This window comes from Pseudorasbora parva, chromosome 18 (genome assembly GCF_024679245.1).
Source record: "Pseudorasbora parva isolate DD20220531a chromosome 18, ASM2467924v1, whole genome shotgun sequence".
In the NCBI taxonomy this organism is placed as follows: domain Eukaryota; kingdom Metazoa; phylum Chordata; class Actinopteri; order Cypriniformes; family Gobionidae; genus Pseudorasbora; species Pseudorasbora parva.
This window is the reverse complement of record NC_090189.1, coordinates 27261845-27288357: the sequence shown is the minus strand read 5'-3', so window position 1 is coordinate 27288357 and position 26513 is coordinate 27261845. Positions and strand designations below refer to the sequence as shown.

At 38.6% G+C, this 26513-nt stretch overlaps 1 protein-coding gene across 2 annotated transcripts in view; it reads left to right on the top strand.

Annotated features, from left to right (window-relative positions):
* The window catches only part of adamts2a (ADAM metallopeptidase with thrombospondin type 1 motif, 2a), a 92436-nt gene that overhangs the window by 4498 nt on the left and 61425 nt on the right, over positions 1 to 26513 (top strand). Inside the window, exon 1 of one of the 2 annotated variants that reach the window (XM_067423505.1) lies at positions 8177 to 8308. The exons of the other annotated variant lie outside the window; for it this stretch is intronic. The gene's annotated coding sequence lies outside the window, so the exon portion shown is untranslated. Of the gene's footprint in view, positions 1 to 8176; positions 8309 to 26513 lie in introns of those variants that run through there. 2 annotated transcript variants of the gene reach the window in all.

Here is a 26513-nt window from a genome sequence, read left to right as displayed (position 1 = left end):
ACTGCATCAGCAACTAATGAAGAGTCTACATGATTAATAGAACAAGTTATCATTAAATTGTTATCAGTTAAATGTGTCATAATGTATTAATTCCTTAATAACATATTATATTAACTTATAATGTTAATTAATGTGTTAATTACCACAACGGGTCAAAGCCATCTATTTCAACTTCCAGTTGTCTGCTTTAATGAATCATAAGATAATGATTTATAAAGGTATCATTATGTTATGAATTTACTTATTGGGACACATGACTATTAACTAATTCAAAATTAATTAAAAACTCATAACCACAATTACATATTACTTAATTTATTAGTAAATAAAGCTCATCTAAAAGTAGTGATTAAGATTATATTCAAAGGCATTCAAGGAAAACTTATGTTTTACTTGATTACACAACATAGAGTAAATTAAGAATAAATTGACGCTTACAATTGTGTTTTAAACTAGACTTTTTTTCTTAATCACGTACTTTTATGGCATTTGCAAATAGAGCACTGTGCGTTCAGTGAAGGCTGTAAAGGTAGTAATGATTCAAGTTGTATCAGTTGCATACTATCTTAACCGCTGTTGAAGAGGCTATTTAGCGACTTACTATTGGATGTCCGCCAGAGGTCCTTCCTGCCGGTTTTCAGTCCGTGCTTGAGCGCTGACTGGCATGGTTAATGCTACTGAAAGAAGGCTACCAGTCCCAACTTATTGACATCACAAGAGTGTGTGTTGAACATTGTGTTTATATGCCAAATAAAATCACTTTACAGAGGGATGACATCAAGTATTTGCTACCATTCTCCACCGTCAAACAGTTCTCCTCACAAATCGACCTTGACAAGCTATTCAGCCTTGGCTGTTTTCCATGAATTAGAGATTGACATAGATATTATTCATGTGTTTATATCTTGGATGAAATTGAAGGAATTCTCATACCCTTTAGTGGTATGAAGGTGGAAGAGATGGGTTGAAAAGTCACGGATGGAGTGAGATTTTGGGGGGTGAGTGTGTTGGAGGCCAGCAAGTTAGAGCTGTGAAGGTAAAACCTCACTACTAAGAGGCACATCAGCAACTAACATCCTTGTTAGCATGCTGCACACCTCCCATGCTGGAGAGCTGGGCGAGTAGGACCTGTGAGGTTAAATTGGTGCCATGACCCGGATATGAGTGAGATTTAGGGGGTGAGTGTAACAGAGGCCAGCTAGTGCAGGTAAAACCTCACTCTCCTGATCCAAAGAGACTAAAGACTTTGGTCTTTAGCGTCCTTGCTAGCGCACCCGCCTCCCATGCTGGAGACCCACAAAGAGCTGGGGAAGTGTAACGATTTAGGAGGGTGAGTGTGATGGGGGCCAGCTAGTGCAGGCAAATACCCCAATCCCCTGATCCCTAAAGGCGTACTAGCGAGGAGACTGTGGTCTTTAGCGTGCCTACCACATTGGAGAACTGGGTTCGAGGCCCACACAGAGAGGGGTGGGTAGGACCCGAAGTTACATTTATTCAAGCGCAGCTAAGTTTGGGTTCTTAAAGGACAACACAATCTCACAGCAATTCGTACGTATTTTACGAGGTGGCTAATTCGTGCAAATTTGCACAACCTGAGATTTCCGTACGATTTTTCTAGACCCCAGTGATGTGTAGGTTTAGGGATAAGGTTAGGGGTGGTCCTTCCTGATGATGCTTTTTTGAAAAATTTTACGAATTCATAGGAGTGAGGTTAACAAATAATGAATTGCCGTAATATTGGGTACTAAAGGTTAACATTGTAATGTCACGTGTGTGCCTCGCTTTTAAAGAAGTGTATGTAAGATTGTGGCCAAAACTGGTACTGCAATCACTTTCAAATGACTGTAGAGCGGTGTATCCCCTCTCCCCCTCCCCCTGACTCGAGGTTGCCAGATAGGCTGCAGGATCAGCAGGAACGTTTGTAGCTGCAGCTGTGGTAACTAGAGCAGAGCTGGCAACGCGGATGCCAAAACACTACTGACTTCATGATTGGTAGATAGGTGAAGGGTGGAGCTTCAGGACAAAACACAACATGACAACATCAACATCAGTTGAGGGCTGCAACAACAACTTTTATATGACAATATCCTGGTCGGACTACTTTTGCCAGTGATAGAAGTATTTGAAATTAACATGATTTCTTAATGTCTAGTGACATATCAGGGCTATTTTATGATTAACTGAAATACATTTCTTATATACAGTTCCTTTAAAAACACAAAATTACTGTCCTAAATGGATTTACATCCACTTTGATGTGGCATTGACATTGATATCAAGTGTGGACTTCACAATGGGCTACTACCAAAAGGCTAAGGGAAGTATAAGGCCATTGAGTCTTTTTGTGCGCAATTTTAAAATTCAGCAATGTTGTTTTGGACTCCATTTAGTATTTAGACAAAACAGTTATTCAAAAGATTTTATTGTGTGCTCCACAGAAGAAGATTACAGGTTTGGAACAACATAAAAGTTATAATTTCTAATTTTAGGGAGAACTAATGTTTTAAGGGTTTGATGGAAAAAGAAAAGATGGTAGATTGAATGGAAACTGGCTTTCAGAATAGAGGGAGCAGCTAATTTCTGTTGCTTTCAGTGATGGATACACTAGCCATCCACTGTCTGTACTTGTAACTTTGTGGCGTTCCTCACGCAGAGGGTGTTACATTTCTGTGCCTTGAGCACGTGGAGTTTAGAGCATGTCTGGGCAGCACAGGAGAACACTCTGGAGTGACCTCACAAGTACAAGCCCCTGCTCCTCCATCACTGCAGGCTGAGAGGAGGGTAGGTGGGAGGGGTGGAGAGACAGTAGCCCTGCAGTGAACTCGCAGACACGTACAGCACCACAGGAGAGCAGTGCCTGGCTTTTAGTCGATGTAGAGTGGATTTCTGGATTATTCCATTTGACCCACAGGGTTGTTACTCCGGAGACGGAATCTGAAGGGGAAACAGTCACCTTTTTAGATTGCTCATAAAAGAGTAAAAGGCATTTAATGTTGCATTTGGGGTGAGCTTCCCTACCCTTAAGCTAAATGCAGTCTAATTCAGCAGATCCGCTTTTTAACCGGTAATTGTGTTATTCTTAGAAACTTTTTTGTGCACATTCAGGAGCGAGTTGACTAAAAAGTTTTGCTACTTGCATGCAGTATTTCAGCACAAAGACTTTCTAAGCACTATTTGCTGGGTGCAATTAATGTTGTGCCGGTATTGCTAGAGAAATGTAGGCGCTAAACAGAATTTTATATTTAAAAAAAGCTTTGTTTATTTTCATTTTCGATTGATTACTGCTGCAGTAATTCATTAAATGACAGTTCAGTTAACGGATTAGACCAATATAAACAGTGGTAGTGGTATAGTCAAGCACATTTTTCATCAGTTAAAAGACTCAGTTTAGGTATTTGGATTGCAGTGGTAGAGGCTGTACAGTCCCAGTAAACTACGTCAGATTGCGGAAGTGTGTTGTATCTTCCACAACTGCGCTGCAGGATTGTGTTCCGCAGCAAATTTGACCTTGTTTTGCATAATTCCTTTATCAAATCAAGTCTTAAATCCATGCAGACAGCAAATAAGTCCAACTAAATTACACTAGCAGTAGGCTCCAACCTATCTTGGTAAATTGTAGTCCTCAGATTGAACAGCAAAATCTTTGTTGTACAATATTACACTCAATGACACGATCAAAGCACGTGACCTCAACCTAACTGCTTTTGATGCAGACTGCATATTCAGTTCCATGCATATTTAATGTCTGAACCCCCTACAAGCGCACGCACAAACACACACGCCTAATTCTTACATAATAGAAGTTTGTGGAAGAACAGAATTATGTAATTCCAGGGGATAGAATGGATTTTATGGAGATTAAGGTACACTTACCTTTCCTAACTATATGGATATTCGTATAATACATGTCCTAATGCTCCTTTCTTTTATAAATGAGGTAAACTCATTTATCAAGAGCAAAGGCTGACCTTACTTTTGTGCTCAGGTGCAAGCAATTTTGCAAATGGGTTTTTAGTCTGAAGTGTGTGAAAGTAACTTTTTTACATTGCATAATGAAAGTTAATTTTTTTCTTACCAGCCATGCATAATTTTCTTTTTAAAATATACATTTTTGTCATTTAAATGGCATAATATTAACATGTTTGTGGTAAAACGTACATTTGTGTGGTTTTTGTCACTTGCAACATCACTATTAAGAATGATAACATTAATAGAAAAACATGTGATACATTTTTCAAATCCTTCTCCTAGAAATTTACATTCTTGCTTAGTCTTAACCAATGTAACACCTGCATGTAATTTTCAAGCAAGACTGTCAGGTGTGTTTGTTTAGAGTTGGAACTAAACTCTGCAGGAAGTTAGATTTCTAGGATATGGAGTGATTTTTTCCTCTGTGCAATCCCATAAAAGTGGCGATGGGAGAGGAAAGTTCTGCTGGTGATTTATTAACAATGCACAAATAAGCATCAAAGACATGCTTTTTTGGGGCAGTAAAATATGGCACAAATATCAGTAAATTGACTAGCGCAAACCATAGTAAACCACCTTGAGCGATTCATTTAAATTAGGACTGCGCAATATATATCAAAATTATCGAAATATCGCAAATGTGTATATCGCAATATGCATATCGCAACTGCACGGAATATCTGTATGATTTTAATAGGCTGCTTCAACATGACAAATGTGTACGTTTTAGGTTGAAGCTGTGATGCGTATAGCAGAGAATAGACTGGGCATAAGACTTTTACTTATGTGACTTGCTTGATGTTAAAACAAGTTTTTAAACGCAATAACTTGCGGAAAAAACAACAACTTGCAGTCTCGCACTGTCTGACACACACACCGAAACGTGCACAAGTTGCCTCTCTGAAAGCGTGTGATCTCTTCAGTTCAGTGTCGTGTCTGCATTACATTTGCAATTACACTTTTTGTTTGTTTACATTGATGTTAAAATAATATTGTCAGATTTGTAACTTTAATTTTTGCTGAAACGTTGCTAGTCACTTTCAGAAGTTGTAGCAATGCTTTCTTTTCCCAGAAAGAATGTGAAACACATAAATAGTATCATTCTCAGGTTTAATTTTGTTTTCAAATGTAATTTAAAGGGGGGGGGGGGTGAAATGCTGTTTCATGCATACTGAGCTTTTTACACTGTTAAAGACTTGGATTCCCATCCTAAACATAGACAAAGTTTCAAAAACTAATGTTGGACGTTTGATGGAGTATTTCTGTGTCAAAAATACTCCTTCCAGTTTCTCACAAGTTTTGGAGAGTTTTTTTCGAGTATGGGTCGGCTTGACGTTGATAGAGCGGAAGGTCCTTGTATGGGCCGTACGGGCTCTTCTCCCGGTAGGGTGCGCGCGCACGCGTGTGACTAGACCGAGAGAGGAAATGCATGCCCATAAACACTCGCTCAGCTAAATACTAAATACAGTACATACCACAGAGACGGACGTCCTGCTGTTGTTGTTTCTCCTGTTCAATTTATTCCAGCCTCCGGATCTGATTCTGGATCATATATCTATTAGCTGAGATCGATAGCGATGGGTTTCTCCACGCTTGAGGACGTCACCGCTTTGCGCTCGTCATTCTTTAGCTCCGCCCACTCGATACGCCTCCAAGCGCTCGTTTTTTTCCGGAAAGACTCGGTACAGCCCATATTTCTTTTATAAATATAATAAAACTAAAGACTTCGGAGATATGAAGGTTGCAATACTACTCTATAGGTACTCAAGAATGACATGAGATTGACTGAAACTGAGTGTTTCACCCCCCCTTTAATGGCAAACCTTACTAAGACGCCAGTATTCGTTTGTAATTCCCACTCATCTGTTGCAGCACAAGCCCTCATCGACTCCGGGTTGGCGGGAAATTTCATCAGTCAGCAAACTTTTTCTTTAATATCGCACAGTGCTCACATTTTTCTCTCCTCCCATAAATGTTTCGTCTGAAATGGGAACTACAAATACTTATGCAATAAGGTCAGCCACAAAAATAACCCTGTCCATGCCTTTTCAGTGATAATTTTTGACTGTTTTTTAAAGTAAATCCTGCAATTGGCATGACAAGACACCATTCCTCTAGGCACTTTGTAAACATTCTTCCTAAAACAAAATATCGTTAAGGAGGCTGTTATGATTTTATTTTTATTTTCGCAATTGCATAATTCCACAAACCTGTTGTAATAGTCTATAATTGGTACCAAACATTGGTATTGACATGGTGTCGGTGACTCATTTCAACCGCTTTCATTTGAGCTCTTTTACCTAAACTTAACTATGACAGCAAGGAATATGAATATACCCAAATGCATTGTGGTATATTATAGGCATGGCATGATACATCTATGCTTCAAAAATGTCTTCCAGTCAGATATTGCACAAACATCTAATCTGGATGTAGCTTGATGTCCTTTTTTACGGTTTCTGACACAGGCAATGTTTCAACTCCATGTCAACCAGATGGTCCATAAATGTAATGACCATTTGGCTTCGTTTTTCATGTGGTACAATTAGAACCAGGGTATCTGAATAGCTGAACGTTGACGTATTTAACCACTATTGCATCGTACACTCACACCAAGAACTATAACTATAACAAATAAAATTGTAAAAATCATTCTAATTCTATGAGAGTAGAGAGGTCCACACCACAACTATAACAATAACGACACAATATTGTTGGAATCACAGTAATGCTTTACAATAAAGTCACATTAGTTAACGTTAGTATAGCTTTAACATATTAACAATGAGCGATACGTTTGTAACAGTACTTTTTAATCTTTGTTAACATTAGTTCATAGAAATACAACTGTTAATTGCCAAAAAAAACTCTTGTCTCTGCAGAATAAACTTGGCGTTAAAAAACGCCGTCAGGATTTACTTAAGGCAAGCAGTGTAAAATTAGTGCCGAAAAAGTGTGGATAGGGTTGTTTTTGCCACTAACCTTATTGAATGTGCTTTTGAAGGAGTTTCCCATTCAGACACAAAATTTATGGGAGGGGAGTGTTTATTTCAGTCAATAAAGCAAGGCGATTTTACTATGGTTTGCACTAGTCAATTTACTGGTTTTTGTGCCATTAATAACCACCCAAAAAAGCACATCTTAAACCAGACGCTAACTGTGTTGGTCATTATGTAAATGATCTGGCTGCGTGTGTTCATTAATTTGCGTGTCTTTGGTAAATCACGCGCAGAACTTTCCACTCCCATCGGAGCCTTTATTGAATTGCGCTCTCAAACTAATGTGCCCTGTTTGGTAAATCTGGCCCTTTAACATGAACCTAACCCTAACCGACCCAGCCCACATGAAAAAATACTGTAGTATATTATGGTAAAATTACAGTAAAATTACTCTAGTAAATACTATAGTGTTTTTGAACAATACTATAGTAAATATACTACAGTAATTTTACAGTATATACAGTATAAGTATATTGTAGTATATTATAGTATTTACTACACTTAATTTACTGTGGTATATTTACTATAGTATGGTTAAAAAATACTACAGTATTTACTAGAGTAATTTTACAATAATATACTATATTATTTTTTCATGTAGGAGTTTTGTTAAAGTTCCCAAAATTGAAAATTCTGTCATAATTTAATTACCCCATGTTCTTCCAGACCCATAAGACTTTGGTTAACCTTTGAAACATTTAAGATATTTTTACTGAAACCTGAGAGATTTCTGTCCCTCCACTGAAAGTCCGGGTAACCAAGTCCTGGATTAAACTGCTTGATTCATATGGATTCATTTTACTATGCATTTTGTTTATACCTAGACTTTCAAAGGAGAGACAAAAATAACTCAAGTTTCATTGAAAATATCTTCATTTGTGTTTCGACGATTAACCAAAGTCTTATAGGTTTGGGACAACATGAGATTAGGCAATTAATGACAGATTTGTTTTTATTTTGGGGTGAACTATCCCTTTAAACCCACTGCAAGTTTGTAACTATAATCTAAACGAGAAAGGCAACCAATAAGTCTCATTGTGTCCTCACTGACACACTGATGTTCTTTCTAGAGCAGAGGATGGAGCTCAGAGCTCATTGGTGCAGACAGAGCCTGTCATGGAGCTCCACTAGGGCAGTTGCGCGCTGTGAGGTCTGAACCCTTGCTAAGTGTGAAGTGAGTGGGAGGTGCACCGTGAGCTTGTGCCTTAGTTCTCCAGCAGGGGCACAAGCTGTTGCTGCAGCTAAAGCTAGTTTGTAGCAGGAAGCCTGAAATTAGCAGGATACTCCTACTCAATGAGGTTAAGCAAAATGTACAAGGGATTATTTGGGCGTGTGGATAAGTAAGTAAAATATCTTTAAAGGTGAAGCGTGTCATTTTAATATTCATTCTCTTATCCTGTATTACTGTGCTATACGTAAGGTATTCTAGGGTAGATTTCCCCTGAAAAGTAAAAACACTGTGACTGTGTTGCTTTCAAAACATCGCTTTGTTTGTTTGAACTGCCTAGGTGACGTAGCAACATCTACTCAACCAATAGTGTGAGCTTGGGGGTGGGATTATCTGTGTCGTTGACCAATGAAGTACGGAGTGTGTTCTGGGAAACCTGTTGGTAATGATAATTATTTGTGCAATTACGTTCAGTGATGGATTTGGCTCTGAAATTACACTCTGCACCTTTTAGAGTCAGCAGTCATATTGAGGGGAAGCCGCATGAAGTGTCATCTTACACATTTATTTCACTGCTGAGATATGAGACGGTTTGTTTCGTTCTTGTGTAGTTTTGACATCGTTAGTCCAGCCCATCAGGGAATACAGAAACATCTGGAAACCTGAATGGAAATGAAAAGCCCCATTTATGTAAGCAAGCATCCATTTTCTCATTAGTTAGATTGCTGCTTGTTTGGCATCTTGACTCAAGTCACCCACACACATTTGTGTTACTCTTGGTTAGAAATAGTCCTTGATAGTCGACTAGTCACCCAACAACTGACTAATGAGGTCAACTAGGTAATCTAGATTTCGTATAATATTTGTAGTTTCATTATTTTTAACCATGTACTGTTAAATTGACTGTTTTTGTGGTTTTGTTTTTTTAAGGTAAAAAATCCCCTGAGAGCGTTGGTTACATGAATTCTCGGTAGAAAATACTATGACAATGTATTATGGAATAACATATTGGTTCCTGTCTTTAACATGTCAATATACTAAGCTACTTGAACCAAAATCTGCTTTTTACCTTAAAGGTGCTGTACTAAAGCATAAAAATATCATAATATTTTTTTCAGATATGTAAAACATGCTAGTTCACATACTCGTTTCTCATTAAAATAAAAAATACATCTAGTTATTCTGCTTTGAAATGTATTCCATGTCGAAATGTCTGTTTCTGTTTTGGTCTGTGAGATCCCGCCCGCTGCCAATTTACCCAATAGTATTTTGACACCCCAGGTTGCCAGTTGCTGGAAAACACAGCGTATTGCAGCCAAGGAAGCCAGCAAACAAACTAGGTCAGAGATCGCACCAGATTCATGTCGGAGATTCTACTCGATCTGAATAGCCTCGGCATCCATCTAAAAACCTCTGTGAACGGGAGCATTCAAACACGGATAAACCAACTCATCAACTTACAACTTAAGTATCCTCGCCGTCCGTTGTCAGTTGCGCTCGCTTCTTTTGAGTGTCTTCAAAAGTGAAAATGAGTGTCACTTAAAAATGGAAATGTCCTGATATTATTTTCTCACCCCTTCTCATCTCCCCCTTTCTTCAGTCCAAAAAAAAGAAGTTAAGGTTTTTGAGGAAAACATTCCAGGATTTTTTCCCACTAATCCCAGCCAAGGAATAGGGTCTTTATCTAGCGAAACAATCAGTCACGCTAGACGTAGGAAGAGTAGAACGTGTGAAGGGGAACGAAGGGGAACGTGCGAAGACTGATACAAATGCCTTTTATCAAAAAAAACCTCAACTTTAAAATCGTCCAACATCGTTGTTTAACCTTTCTTTGAAAGTTTGTATTAGTCTTCGCATGAGCACTTCATAAACACAGGGGCGGTACTTCTGCCTACGTCTATCGTGAACTTTCTGATGTGATTACAGAATCCGTGGAGTGCCGCAGAGCAGCGCAAGATGAGCAATTTAGGTTAAAATGTATATTTCCTTTTTTTCTTTTCTTTTTTAAATGACCAATCATTTAGCTAGATAAGACCCTATTCCTCGTCTGGGGTTGCGCAGAGCCTCTGAAGCCCTTCGAAGCGCTTTGAAACTGCATTGTTTTGGACCTTCAACCCGTTGGTTGCCATAGAAGTGCATTATGTGGAGAAAAATGTTTCCCTAAAAAAACGTAATTTATTTTCAACTGAAGAAAGAAAGACATGAACATCTTGGATGAGATGGGGGTGAGTAAATTATCAGGAAATTAGTGAACCAATACTTTAAAGTGCTGATAATCATTATAATAATACAGGTGGTTAAAAAGAAGGTGAAATGATCGGGTGAATCAGAGTTCATCATAAGTAGACATATTTTCATCATATTTTAATGGTCCAATCGAGTCCCATTCGAAATATTCATGATTATTACTCCATGTTAATATTTCTTTAAATTGATGTTTGTCACTTCCAATAATGTGTGGTTTTATTAAGTGCAACTGCACATGACTAACGCAAAGGTAGCAGGACTCAGGTCAGGAAGGATGTCATGTGGAGCAAGCCTCTAGCTCTTAACTATTTGTGGAAATGTCTACTACATCATCTGTTATTAAGTTTGCATAGATGTAGTAAAACTTCATAAAAAAAAAATAAAAAAATAAAAAAAAACATTCTGCGATGTGTAAATTTTGCAGTACAACAATTACCAAAGCAAAGGGAACAACGTCCAGTTTTCATCGACATGTGGAGCGAAAGCACAACGATTAAGAACTAATAATTTATGTAGCCTACCGGTATATGCATAAAATCTCAGCATTTTTACAGCTAATGCTTAGTAGTTCGTTCTTTGTAAAAGTCTTTAAGTGACTTTTTACGCCCGCGCTCAAGCTCACGGTTCTATTTTACTGTGTCCACCTGGCATCATGTAGTGATCGCGTTTTCTAGAAAGTCCCATTGCTGCTACATTATTTGTCTCAACTGTTATGTTTAATATTTTTACTGTTCACAAAATAAGACAAAAGTGTCACAGAAAAATCCCAAAAACGTTGACAAAATGATCATCTCCAAAAATGTCTAAGGTCGCCCGCCCTCTCTTCCTCCGGTGCACTTCTCAAACACACAGACATTCAAATCCATATTAAACCCTTTGGCTTATTTCCGTCGAAGAAGGTCAAAATCCTGGTGCGATCATATATATATATATATATATATATATATATATATATATATATATATATATATATATATATATATATATATATATGATAGATAGATGGATGGATGGATGGATGGATGGATGGATGGATGGATGGATGGATGGATGGATGGATGGATGGATGGATGGATAGATAGATAGATAGATAGATAGATAGATAGATAGATAGATAGATAGATAGATAGATAGATAGATAGATAGATAGATAGATAGATAGATAGATAGATAGATAGATAGATAGATAGATAGATAGATAGATAGATAGATAGATTCCTCATTAGTGCCTGCGTGGATCGGTCGAATGCTGCTGGCTAGTGATCCGAACAGCTCCATGAGTCTGTGGGTGGTGTTACTGAATTGCACGTTCTGTAGAGGTGTGTTTTGCCGCGCGATGACATCAGGATGAAGCATACGATCGTTTTCTGGGCCTGGTGTCTATTAAAAGCTTTTCTTTGACCAAATAGGAAGTTTTCAGCTCTGAAACTTACAGGATATTCTTATATTACCATGACCATTTATATATTAAAAGCTCACGGGAAAGTTGATTTCTCAATTCAGCACCCCTTTAAAAAACAAGCACAAAAAAAACATAAAATGTAACATTTTTACAGTATGTTTGATAGGTTGTATGGGCGACTCTCTTTGGAAAGTGGTATTTTTAAATACATTTCTGTTAAAACGCTGCTGCTAAAGCCATACGGTACACATTCACACTGAAGTATTTGGCCATTGTGTTGTCTTTCCATTCCATTTGTGCTCTGTCTAGCTGATGTTGAACGCAAGAACTCATATAATGGAAACTCTTCCCAATAAAATTCCTAATACAGTGGGGTTCAGTAAGTAAAAACCCAGCCGACTTTCTCCATAGAGAAATTGGTCCTTAAAAAAAACATTTAAATCTTTTAAAACAGACCTTCCATGAGCTCTGAGATTAAGTAATGCTATATTGCAAACTAAAAAATGTGTATAATAGAGGAATTTCTGATAAGGAACAGTGCCTTAAATCCTCCAATCAGAGAAGTCGCTGTTACCATAGAAAAGAACACTCTCAAAAAGAGCTCATTAGTGAACCCCTACTTTTAATAAGCTCCCTGAATGAGGTAATATGGTCTCAATTTGTAGTTATTTGACTATTTTTCATTAAAACTTAAATTATTTGCAATTTATACCCATAATGAATGTCTATAAATCAATGTTTTATATTATATCATAGTTTTTTATATCATTATCCGTGGGCTGCATAGTTTACTGTTGCTTTCTATTGCACATGGCCTTCTTAAAAGCCCAGATATACTTCAAACCAAATCGAAGAACGAACTGATGTGACATCATTTTGATCAAATCAGGCCAAAACGAAGTGTGTTTGGGGCTTGTCCAGTGTTGGAAACAGCTTGTCAAAGCGAACTCTCCAGAAAAGTTCACTCTAGTTGATAAACACGTTTGTACTGGCTCTTGTCTGTGGCAATTATATATGTGTGCGCAGAGGCTCCGCCTTCTTTCATGTGGAATCTTTTTCCGGTTCATTTCTTCTGTTGAGTCCATCATGGTCAGACGTCTGCCAGTGAAAACAACACAATGGAGAGCCGCTTTATAGTAGAAAATGTAGTTGTACTTCTGATAAAACGAGACACTAGAACTGTTTTTCGAGTGTAAGTAGGTAAAGCTGCTTGATTTTAATTTATAAATAAACATGAGGTTGTCTTTACTGGAGTGTTGAATTGAAGCAACATATCCACGTTGCTATGATCAGATGTTTTTTTATGCTTTCTTAAAAAAAATGATTGCTGTTTATGTGCTTATTTGGTTATTTAGAGGAAAGCGTGTAGCACATATTTACATATTCATCTAAACGCCGCTCACAGCAGGGTGGGGTCGGGATGTTTGCTAACAGAATATCGCTGTTACTTATTTCGAACCTCGTTTTACCCCAAAACGAAGAATGAAAAAGGACTTTGCTTTGAGTGTATCGGTGCCTTTACACTGACTTCGAAAATATGTATATTTTCATTCCCCTACTCATTGTATTTTGTGTTACTTGTGTGCATCTCTTGAAGGGGGCTCCAGCAGTCATTCTCTGTGCCGAAACAATCCTTTCTCCCCACCTTTGATGAAACTGAGTGTACATTACTCTGATTCAGGATCCGACTGATAGCCTTTAATCTTCTGAACACAGTCTTTTGATGTCAGGTTTGTTCAGTCTGGGATTTTAGGCAGCGTTATGAGAGCGGTTCGCGAGCTTAGAGCCGAGAGTCTCAAGTGACCTCTGAGCTGTCTCAAATGAATTGAAAAGTGCTCCGAATGAGAAACCGGGCTGTGTCCATCTGTTAGACTTAAGCAGGACTCGGTGGCTCTTTGCAGCATTTGCGTGTGTGTCATTGTACTGTGGCGGAGGATGAAAGGGGAGCTCTAGTCAGGTGGGGTTGCTCCAGAAATCTCCTGGCACCTGTCGCCTGGGAATCTTTCGAAGTGCTTTGAGGATGTCATTAACATTCCAGCAGCAACGCTCTCCAAAACATAAAGTGGCGGGGAAAGAAAGAAATAAACATTTTGCAAATTCCAGAGCGCACAGCTCAGTGTGCTGAAGTAACAGAACGGTTTAGAGGTACAAATTAAATCACTCAAGAGCTTTGGGAATGGGATTGACTGGGAGCTGCCTTCCAGATGGATGACAGCTCTCGTTTCTGGAATGGCCTCTGTGCTTTTATTGTGAACCTTGACTTAAAAGTCTTGTGATGTGGCAGCTGTGAAAGAGAGAGCGGTAGATTGGCCTGGCCTGCTTCAGAGAAGTCTCCTGATACCTTAAACACACGCCTCTCCTTCCTGTGGAGGGAGAAAGAGAGACTGGACTGACACACATGTGTTCAGGGAGGACTGGGAAGAGAATCATAAGCCAGATAAGGAGGCCCTCCCTAAGGCTGTACTTACTTGAACTCACTGTGAGAAGCTCATATCTGAATTCCTCAAATTATTGGAGGACATCGAGGTTTGGGTTTGTCGGTTCATGGAGACAAAGAGGTGTTTCCCTTATTGCTCTGTTTCTAGCTCTCCCTCCGGCCCAGTTGTGCTGAATGTGTGCTACAGCACTGTTTTAAAGTGATATTTTTTGGCAGAGTTTCCAGGCGAGCAGTCTTTCTCTACACAATACTGCAAAAAAGCATTTTCTCAATCAGTATTTTTGCTTTGTTTTCCAGTTAAATTTACCTGAGAAGCAAATTGTTTGAGATAATGAGACTTTTTTTTTTTTTTGGAGAACTACCGTTCAAATTTTGGAGTCAGTAAGGTTTAACTTAAGTCTTCACCCTTTACTTGATCCAGAATTTAAGTAAAAAACTTTATACTGTTGTCTAATATTTCTAATTAATAGCAATGTTGAAAACAGCTATCAATATTTTTGTAGAAATGTATGCATTTTCTTCAGGTTTCTTTGATGAATAGAAAATTCAAAAGAACAGCATTTATTTCGTAACTTTGATTATGTTTACAGTGTGCAATATAACATGCGTTCATGATTCGCGTGTAAAAAAAACAGTATTTTTCACACAATTTATTTATCTGTACAGCGCTGTTTCCTCTGTCCTAAAAACGGCCTCATGATTTCCTTGTACTATGAAGTCCCTCCTTCAGAAACGAGTTCTGATTGGGCCAGCGCTTCCCGTGTTGTGATTGGACAGCAGCTTAGCGCACTTAGCGCAGGTCCCGCCTCTTACCATAACGGGGAGATGCAATCGCTGAATGCGCGCTCTTCTCCACGTGGGAGAGCAACAAGACCACGCCCCCTATTTTGTGTGTTCTTGTGGGTGGAGGGTTAGTCAACAAATGGTTCTAGTGATGTCATTACATCCCTGCATTTCCTGCTGTAGTCCAAACCGGCCGTTCGCTGTAGGCTTTGAAAGGGAACTTCTGTTAAATAAAATATCTCGCTTGGCATTGAACTTTGAGCTTTATAATTTATCAGGTATTATTTATGCTCTAACAGCAACATTACACACTAACTAAAGTTTGAAAGATGGAATCGCGAAGAACGGGACCTTTAAAATAGAAATCTTCGTTAATTTACCGTCCATTTTGATCTATTTAATACATTCATGCTGAATACAATTTTTACAATATTAAGTATATATATATATATATATATATATATATATATATATATATATACTTAATATTGTAAAAATTGTGCAAGGAATAACACTGGTTATCTCTTCATCACGGCACCTGTTAGTGAGTGGGATATTAGGCAGCAATGAACCTTTTTTCCTCAAAGTTGGGCAAGAATTGGGATTTGAGCAAGTTTGACCAGGGCCAAATTGTGATGGCTAGATGACTGGGTCAAAGCATCTCTAAAAAATGGCTAGGTTTTCATTTTAAACACATTAATTTAAAATATTTTGGCACATTTGCCTGCTATAATTCACATTCCTGGGTCTATATATCACATTATTGAGGTCGCTTCAATTCAACCCGCGGATATGGAAAACAACCCACGGCAAAAACCGCAGACTTGGCAACACAGTGCTGTTGACAGTTCTGTTGACATTTGACAACTAACGTTATGCGTCGCTCCGTTGCTCTGATTGGTTGTAGGTCTATCCAATTGAGGTCTTTCCTGGTTTGCTTGAAATAATTACAGCCGTATAGAGCAGTATCAGACTCTCCATACTCTGACTAGAATTGAGTATGACCACGTCAGGCTAACAAGGTACAGTATATGTTCATAGTTTCGTGCTCTGTTGCTACAGCACATTGCGTGTGCCGAGAGAGAAGTAATCTAATTGGCTGTGTTTTGTGGTTCATTGTGGTCGATCACCCCACTTTCATGTTCTTATTGCATTGAAGTGGTATGCAAAGTTTTTGAATGTTTCTACGACACTTTTTTTCTTTTTCTTTTCGGCAGGAGCATTTTTGAACTAAAAGCCAAACAAGATACAAAACTTAGTTAAACTACAAAGCCAGCAGGACTTATGAAAGCCATGGAGCCCAATTTTCTTCTTAATACCTTGAAATGTGACAGCTTCATCTGTATTTAATTTTGTTTTTTGCTTGGCTTTGATTTGATTTGTTCTCAAAGGAAACTTCTAAGATTAACCTTGTTTTAACCATGGAAGTGCACGTGTGAGATGCGAGTGTCAGTTTTTCCTTGTGCTTAGGTAAGAGAAAGGAAAAAAGACAATGAATTCCTTTCAGCTGATGATGTGGCGAAGAGCCTGTAACATGAGATCATCCTGGTTTCAGTTGCTGATAGGTCCATTGATAGAAAAGGTTTCCAGTGAAAGCTGACATTGAAATTTTTTTGTGTGAAAAAAAGTCTCTTTTCCAGGTTTAAATAGGCTATTAGCTATTTAGGCAGACATAATGCTCTTAGGAAGCAATGCTGAAACTGGAAATGCTGATTTCTAAAACTCAACAACTTTGGTTTGTCCTGACCCCTGACAGGAAAAACTGTGTGTGCGTGTGCGTGTGTGTGTGTTTTTGTGAAATATTAGGACACAAATGTGTATAATGACATGGTATGACATAAGTATTCAGGGAGAGAGTGAAATATGAGGACATTACCCATGTGTCCACTTTTCAAAAGGCTTATAAATCATACAGGATGTGTGTGTTTTTTTTTAGAAAGAAATTACGCCTATGGAAAGGTCCCCACATTTTACAAAAACAAACGTGTGTGTGTGTGTGTGTGTGTGTGTGTGTGTGTGTGTGTGTGTGTGTGTGTGTGTGTGTGTGTGTGTGTGTGTGTGTGTGTGTGTGTGTGTGTGTGTGTGTGTGTGTGTGTGTGTGTGTGTGTGTGTGTGTGTGTGAGGTCGGACCTGATTCATATACAGCGTGTGTGTGCACATGTGTGTAAATACTTTCCAGTACTTAGAACCCACCGCCATTGCCTCATCACATCAACATTCCTGTTAAACTCTTTGCCATAATTGAGGAATTATGGCTCTTTTTTCATCTCTCTTCCTTCAATGGCACAAAAACCAAAAATCTGCAAAGAAGTCTAGAGCTCTTCCTCCTCTCTCAGAGCTGCTCATATTCCCTGTCAGTTGTTTAGAAAGGAAAAGAGATGTCTGTATGAAATACAGGCCAGCCATTGGACAGGCTGTGGAAAAGCAGTAGGTTTGGCTCGGGGAACGTTGTTGTCTTTGCCCGGCTCAGGAGATAAATGATCAGAAGGAACATGCAAGGCTGTGTCTCTCTCTGTGGAATTGCTATTCCACTTCACTGTGTGTCACATCACGCACACTCAGGTTTCTGCTTTAAATCACGATTCAATAATCCTTGAGTAATCTGACAGGAATCATTGGACTGGCGCAATATACCACATGGGTAACAAAGACTGAAATTCACTTTCACAAAAGATGAGGGGTGATAGCATAATTTTTAATAAAGGAATGGCTTACCTCAACATCAAAATTCTGTAATCATTGACTTGTTTTCGTTCTTCTGCCATATCTCGTTCCAAACCCATATGACTTTCTTAAGCAAAACATAAAAGTAGTAAATGATTATAGTATTTTAATTTTGGTGTGAACTATCCCTTAGAGAGCCAATGTTTTAGCATCTGTAGCCTTTTAGAATTATATTCCGGTATCATATCAGTTATTAAAGGAACTGTATGTAAAATGTATTTCAATTAATCATAAAATGGCCCTGATATGTCACTAGACATTAAGAAATCATCTTCAAATACTTCTATCACTGACGACAGTAGTCCGACCAGGATATTGTTATTTAAAAGTTGTTGTTGCAGCCCTCAACTGATGTTGATGTTGTCATGTTGTGTTTTGTCCTGAAGCTCCACCCTCCACCTATCGACCAATCACGAAGTCAGTAGTGTTTGGGCATCCGGGTTGCCAGCTCTGCTCTAGTTACCACAGCTGCAGCTACAAACGTTCCTGCTGATCCTGCAGCCTATCTGGCAACCTTGAGTCACGGGGAGGGGGAGAGGGGATACACCGCTCTACAGTCTTTTGAAAGTGATTGCAGTACCAGTTTTGGCCACAATCTTACATACACTTCCTTTAAATTATATTAATGTTCTATTATTATATTAATTATAATAATATTTATCAGCTGTTATTGGATATGTATATTGACCAATATAGGATATTTCTTTGTATGCTTATTTCCTCTATTTTTACATCTAGATTGCCATCATCTAACACTCACTCAAAGTTCTTTATAAAACCTAAATTACATAACATTTTTAATGTAATCTTTGATAAAGCTCAAAATGAATATGTATTTTCATACTGTACATTATTTGCACTATCACAAGCTGTGATGCCTAAATTCACTTGATTCCGTTGATTAGTTTTTAGTATTTGTTTTCTATGTATTAAAAGTACAAAGAATTTGAATATCAACCATTTATCGGTTATCATACATAACATGAAAATAGATTTGATATTGGCCATAATTGTAATGTTGTGCATCCCTAGTAGCTTTGTATATCCCAAGTATCTGTACATGCTCATTTCCTGTATTTGTAAATTTAGATAATCATATCATCTAACACTCACATAAAGTTACTCAAGACATTTAAATAGAGGAGACAGATTTAAGATCATAGGCAAGCATTGTTGTCCCGAAGCTCATCATCATAAGTCTGACTGATCAAAGATCTCATATGGGCCTTGGCTTTGCTTAAAACGAATTGAATGAAATACACTACAAATGTTCTGTGTGAATGAAAACACGAGTCACTGCTTTTGTACAGTCGATATCCTTACCGTTGAAGCAAATCATGTTTAAAAACAAGGTTAATATCCCATTTTCTTATAACCAGGCCAGTCACTGCTTTTGTACAGCCGATATCCTTACAGTTCGTAGTGAAGCAAATCATGTTTAAAAACAAGGTTAATATCCCATTTTCTTATAACCAGGCCATGTTTGGAAACAGTCCAAATCCGATCTTGATTGAAACCTAAACCTTAGCTGCTCTTCTTTCTCCCAAGGCTAGTATTGAATAACAGTCATCAGGAACTATGGAACAACTGCTCTCATCTAGTATCCAAAGCACACACAGCTGGTCCTCTATTCCCTGACTGACAGTCTAGTTCATCATATGCTGCTCTTTTAAAAGTGTTTTAATATACCTGAGGAGAGCTATCACTTAGCATTTCCATTCATTCCAGTAGCATTTGCTCAGGTACAAGTATTTGGATGCTGTTGTAGCATTATTTCATTTTGAACAAAGAAATCATTTACCTGAAAATAAATTTCTCATCATTTACTAACCCCCGTGTCATTCCAAACATGTATGACTTCCTTTAAGAGTTCTGTTACACCTAGAGAGAGCTATTACTCAGCGTTTCCATTCATCTCAATAGCAAGTACTTGGATGCTGCTAGACAATATTTGAATGGCTGTCAATTGGAGAATTTTTTTTTCCTTCTACATATTTCTGCCGCTACAGAATCTACCAACAGGGAAAAACTGCCAAAACTAAACAGGCAAACATGAAATAATTTTTTGGTTGCAGGGCAATATTTTTAAGGAATAGCTCTACTGCATTAGGGTGTCACTGTGAATTGCTGGTCAGTAAACAGGACGATGGAGAATTCAATATATAGACTTGAATTAACTGACACTTAGGAGAATACAGGAGCTGGAATGATAGACACTAACCTGACATACAAAACTACATTAGTCCCCCCTGTTTTCGGCTCCATCCCATGCTCCTGTACTCCATGAGCACGGCCACTGGGACGCCAAGTATTGCCGGCTCACGCACCTGGTCAGACTCACTGTGGGGCTCGGGCTCTGGGGTGATGGCTGACTCAGTCCTTCTATCTCGCTTGTACATTGCGGTTGGCTCGGGCTCTCCATCTGCGGTGGGCTCAGATGTTCGCTCCGTGCAGAGTGTAGGACGTGGCTGACTGGGCTCTGGTTCTGGAGTGGGCCATCTTCGGGGCAGATAGTGATAGCCAATCCTTTTGTTTACCAGCACCCACTCCACCACATGTCGAATTCCCCCTGCACTTAACCCTAGATTATTGTCATTCTAAACACTGCTTTAATCCTGGGCAAAGGAATGTTTCACACTTGTAATTTAAGCAGGGTTAGCATTGCGTTATGCTACCTTGTATGAAACCTTGCTTCGCAGCAGGGTTAGCACCGTTTTTATGGTGTTATCCCCAAATTGCAGTGCCCGTCTTGTAAAGTGTGAAATAATGCAGTGTTAGAATATTACTGCTAGATGCTCATTGGTGGACTGGACAGTACAGTATGTTGAGTGTAGTCTCTCCATCGTCATTAGTGTCATTACACCCAACCACCCACACATCTCTCTTTCATCATATGTAAAACTCTTTTTTACACTATATAAACAGCTTTCTAATTGCCTTCTGTGTTATGTCAGAGTCTGGCTTCTTGTGGGCCTCATGCCGGAGAAGCACTGCACTGCACTTCCTCTATGTCTCATGGACTCAGCTGTGACTGTAATGATTCTCTCTCTCTCTCTCTCTCTCTCTCTCTCTCTCTCTCTCTCTCTCTCTCTCTCTCTCTCTCTCTCTCTCTCTCTCTCTCTCTCTCTCTCTCTCTCTCTCTCTCTCTCTCTCTCTCTCTCTCTCTCTCTCTCTCTCTGTGTGTCTGTATTCTCTCTTACACATAAGCACTTTGTCTCGATTCCATCTCTGTTGAAACCAAGGAAACTATGTAAGATATGTTCCAAAACCTATGGAGGCAGCATTTTTGACATATGAAGACTGTTCCATGATTTTTTTGTGTTCTAAAACACCGCTTTTCATGAAATGATAAGGCAGCATTATATTAATCCTTAGAAATCAATCCAAGAATCTGTTCTGATGAATTGAAAACATAAAAATGGCAACGAGGTGAGAGAAATGTCAAGAACTAAAATGTATCAAAATAAGTTCTATGTAATTAAAAAGTGATTTATTTACCCAATGTGCTATGTATACTTAAGCTTTAAAGGTTACTGCACTATTAGCTTAGCAAAATGCTAAACTCTGCCTCAGTAGAAAGTATGTTTCATGACAGTTAGGATGCTGTCTTAAAAGGCAGCTGCCTGTGTGCATACTGTTTTAGTAGAGAGAGAAAGAAAAACAATATGTGCATATATAAAGTGCAATGTAAACTTGTAAGATGCTTGTGCAAAAACCCTCAAGAATTAATAGTCCCATTGTTGTTTCACATCTGTAGTACTAAGTAATCTGTAATGTTATTCAAATTATATTTGTAAGTGTGTGTAGAAAATATAAGGGATAGGTTTGTCTACCCTTTCAGGATCCAAGGCAGTTTGTGTCTGCATAGAGGGAGATCTAATGGAGTAGGTGAAAAACGTTTTCAGCCTTGAAGTTCTAGCTTTTGCACTCCTGTAGCGCCTGCCTGATGGTAGGAGTGTGAAACGGTTGTGTTGGGAATGACTATTGTCCTTGATGATATTTCAAGCTCTCCTGATTACTCTAACCTGGTAAATACTCTCCAGTGTTGGTAAGGCAGTTCTAGAGATGTTAGAGCCTTATGATCCTGGACAGTGCAGTTTCCGTACCAGACTGTAATGGAGCTGGTGAGGAAGCTCTCGATTGGACACCTATAGAAGCATCTGAGAATCCGGCTCGACATGCCAAATTTCCTCACCCTTCTCAAGACGTGCAACATAATTTCTTGACGAATTGTGTGGTGTTGTGAGACCAGGTAAGATGCTCAGTGACATGAACTCCCAGGAATCCGAAGCTGCTCACTCTCTCTTACTCTGTCTCACAAATGTCCCTCTTCCCCCTTATATCAACAATAATCTCCTTTGTTTTGTCATTATTTAGGGAGAGATTGTTATCCTGGCACCAATTTGCTAGGTTTGCCACTTCCCTCCTGTATGCTGACTCATCACCTCCTGTTTTAAGTCCAATGACTGTCGTGTCTTCAGTGAATTTAATGATGCTGGTGTTGTTCTGGGAGGCCACACAGTCGTGGGTGAAGAGTGTTTAGTGAAAAGGGCTCAGCACACAGCCCTGTGGAATTCCTGTGTTTATTGTTATTGCCCTGGATGTGCAATTCCCAATTCTGATAGTGTGGAGTCTGATCGTTAGGTGTGATGGTCTTGTGACTCATAACGATTCTCTCGAAGCACTTCATCACTATTGGACAGGTTGCCTTATTGTTTTTTCGCAGTGGTAGAATAGTGGTCATCTTCAGGCAGCTGGGAATCGAGGCTTGAGCAAGCGATAAATAGAACAAACACACACACACACACACACACACACACACACACACACACACACACACACACACACACACACACACACACACACACACACACACACACACACACACACACATATATATATATATATATATATATATATATATGTATCATGCTTTACCATGCCTAATATCAATCTAGCTTACTGCAGTGGCATTATAACAGGCGCTCTGGAAGCCGTTTAATTCCGGGGGGGCTGAAAGTTGGGTCGGAAAATGTGTGACGTCATTATGTCTTCGGTGGCGACCAGACAGGTGTTGAATTAGTGACGATAAAAGTGAGTGGGTCCAATATCATTGGTCTTTAAAAGTGGGTGAGTCTTGTCCTCACAACACACAATAGTTCCGACGCCCATGGATCATACACCGACACACGTTAATCATCACTCATAAAGCATTCTTTTTATTTGTGTTCATAGGCTACATACAATATCCAGCATCTGCCAGGGCTCTTAGTCCATCATGTGCGCATATTTGGAGAAATAATGATTCATAATCACGTTTGTAAAATATCATGTGTCCCGACCTCAGCAGACTGGTGAGAGTAGAGTTTACATACTTTATTTGAGAAGATTTCCCAATTTTACTTTTCTTAACCGTGTTAGTAGAAAAGGTTACTCAAAAAAATGTCTACAAATACGTTTCTGCTGCTTATTGCTAACCATGACCAAACGAGTGAGCGAGGTGACATGATGGTGACGAAAGCACTTCCTGAGGAATTATTAAAATAATTATTAATATCTTATCCACGGCCCATTATTTTAATCCCATTAAAACACAGTATGTTATGTCAGTATATTTTAATTTACTTTATTTCATTTCATGTTTTAAATACAATAAAATTTTAGTCCACAGCCCCCCACCAGGGGGGCTGATGCTATAACAAGGGGGGCTGCAGCCCCCGCAGCACCCCCCTTCCCGCGCTTCTGCATTATAATACATTTCAGCACACTCAAATGTATGTAATATGATAAAACAGGGCCTTGTTACATATATTACATGAGTGGAAGAAGCAGTTGTGTTCGTCTGTGGCATAATAAAAGCTCCACTTCTCGAGCCGTTTGTCGCGTTTGGCTCTCATTAAAAATCGGCCTAGTTACACTCCACTCTGCTTCATACTACAATAGTAAATCTTTAACATGGTAGCTCACCTATGAATATGATTTCTGATGAATATGAGTCCCGTCGGATTCTTTACCAACGGCTGTAGAGGTGAAGACAACATTTTCCATGATTCCATGAAATCAGGGGATCATCAAGCCACGTCTTTTTTTTTGTTGAATAAGTGACCTCTAGCGGTGGAAATTACATATTGTGTCTTTAAGTACACTTTTATAGTGCACTTTTTTAATAATGTCAAATTAAAAAAATATTATATATATATATATATATATATATATATATATATATATATATATATATATATATATATATATATATATATAATCGTTTGTCTTGCTTTTGTCACGGGTGGCTGCTAACAGGAAGCTCACGATGAAGGAGAATTCGGAAAACAAACAGAAACACATTGATTCGTTTGAGATGGCCTTTATCCCCCTAGAACCGTTTGGAGCACATTATTTGACAGACAGATGCATTTTTTATGGATTTCAAAAACAAAGCAACAACTACTGCTATTAAAAAGCTCGGATTAGCTAGGACTTTTTTAATATAGCTGATTTTATTTGTCTGAAAGAAGAATGTCCTATACCCCTATGACTTGAGGGTGAGTAAATCATGGGATCATTTTCATTTTTGGGTAAACTATCCCTTTAAGCACTACTCATTTGTTTCAAAAACACTCAAAAATGTTAATTTAATTTATACTATAATAGTTATTTTAATACATTTAATTGCTAATTACAAATAAAATGCAATTAAGTGTGCAGAAAGATTGCACTCAATTAGCACTTAAGTATATTTCTGTAATAAGTACTCTTTTTTAAGAAGTATGTTACCTCTTTTTTACAAGTTGTATTACGTGTGGTTTAGAGTAGAACTTTTATCTTAAATGTCATTGAGTAGTATTATGCAGTGTTTTTGCCCACTGTGATAACTCAGTTCAAATGGGAACTTCTAAATTGACACTCATTGTATTTTTTTCTTAGGTGTGGATTTGGTATAAATGAAAAATATTTCTCACTCTTTGAAGTAAAGGCAGTAATTTGCTAGGCAGTGGGACATTGAGAGATACCTTGCAAAATACCTTGGCTATCAATTCCTGTTAAGTTTGACAATGATAAAATTATGTTTGAGCCAAAGTGGCTAGGTGGAGTCAAGAAAACTTGAAGCCGTAAGGGCAATAGAATAGCTACAGTGCTCATTGTTTTGTATCTTCAGAGTCAAAAAAATATCAGACACACATACAGAGGGTTGTGGATTTCTTATTGGACAGGGAGGATGGCCTGTTTCCACACATTCATGCGCATACAAACACAGATAATGCTTCTGAATCTGCTCATGAACTCTCTTGGATATTTTGGCAGACAGTGTCATTTCAGACAGGCTGAAGTCCATCCAACCACAGTCTTGTTGATATGAAGGTCTTAGATGAAGTTGGATGGTGCAGCTGGCCTGGCTTGTTCTGTTGGAGGTTTTCTGTGCTTAGACTGTAACAAACCAGAACATTTTACTATAGACTGCTCATTTGAAACCCTTAGAGCCTAACTATGTGTGCTAGAGAGGGCCAAAAGATAGGCATTAGTCATAGTTTCTCCATGAGGAAAGAGGGGCTTTGGTTTTGATGACAGGTTCCATTTCAGATTACAGGATCTGGAAATGTCCCAAAGGAGTCCAAATGGAAAGAATTAGATGGTTGAAACACAGACATGTTCGATTGTGCTATTAAATTGTATAGGACTAGTTTTCCCAAGTAGCCCCAGTTCCTTGCACAAGTATGAACATGTGGTTTTTGGTCAAAAGCATTGGAAACAATGTTTTATGCCCAGATTATGAAAAATAATTTTTCAAAGGTGCCCAGATTTATCTCTTAACATCTGCCCCCTTAAAGGTGCACTATGCAACTTTTCCATCCGCTAGAGGGCACCTATTCAAAACAGGCGTAGTTTGATGATGCCAAGTTTGAGCGCAGCATCTTGTGCAGCTCATGCGTTCTTCACCTCACAGCCAGTGGAAAAGATTCGGGATAAGACTCTGCCAGAAGCCATGTTGATGCATGCGTTTATTAACGTTACTGTAGTATGAAGCAGAGCAGGACCGAGTGTTGAGGAGCTGAGCAAGGCAGCTGGAGCGATTGTTAATGGGATGAACAACACACGCCTCACAAGTCGCGAGCAGCGGGACTTTTATTATGACAGTACAAAATCTCCGGGCACCGGTGCTATTTCTGCTTTTCCACTCATGTATGAGGTAACGCAGCTCTGTTTATCATATTAGATACATTTGAGTGTGTTGAAAATGATGTTATGGCGTTACTTGCGTTCGCTCGGCGGCTACTGTGAAACTTGTTGCACTAAGAGTAAAGCGTTTCTGCAGAGGGTTACGCAGATATGACGCAACTGACAGGTGACTCCCTCAGACGCCCCGGCTCTTTGGTTAAAATAGCATATTTCTCACAATTTACAAATAGTTGGAAACATTTGGGATATTGTAAGTACTCAACTGAACAAAATATATAACACTGGCCTAGTGTTTTTTGGATATTTTACTGCAAGAATACTACATAGTGCACCTTTAAACAGGAAGGGTCCATCGGACTGATAATATATGGCTACATTTACTCTAATTTGGATACATTTGTTTCACTAAAACTATCTCTCTGAAAGGGATGTTACTCTTTGTCGCATCTTTTTCTCTATGTTTTGGCTTTTCATCCACATTGTGAAAATGTAGCTTTTTAAATACACTCTCACAAGATGATACATTTGACAACAAAGATGACAGAAATTACTTTTAATTAAAAAATTTACCAAGAGGTGAAACCCTTGAAATACACTGCCCAGCCCAAA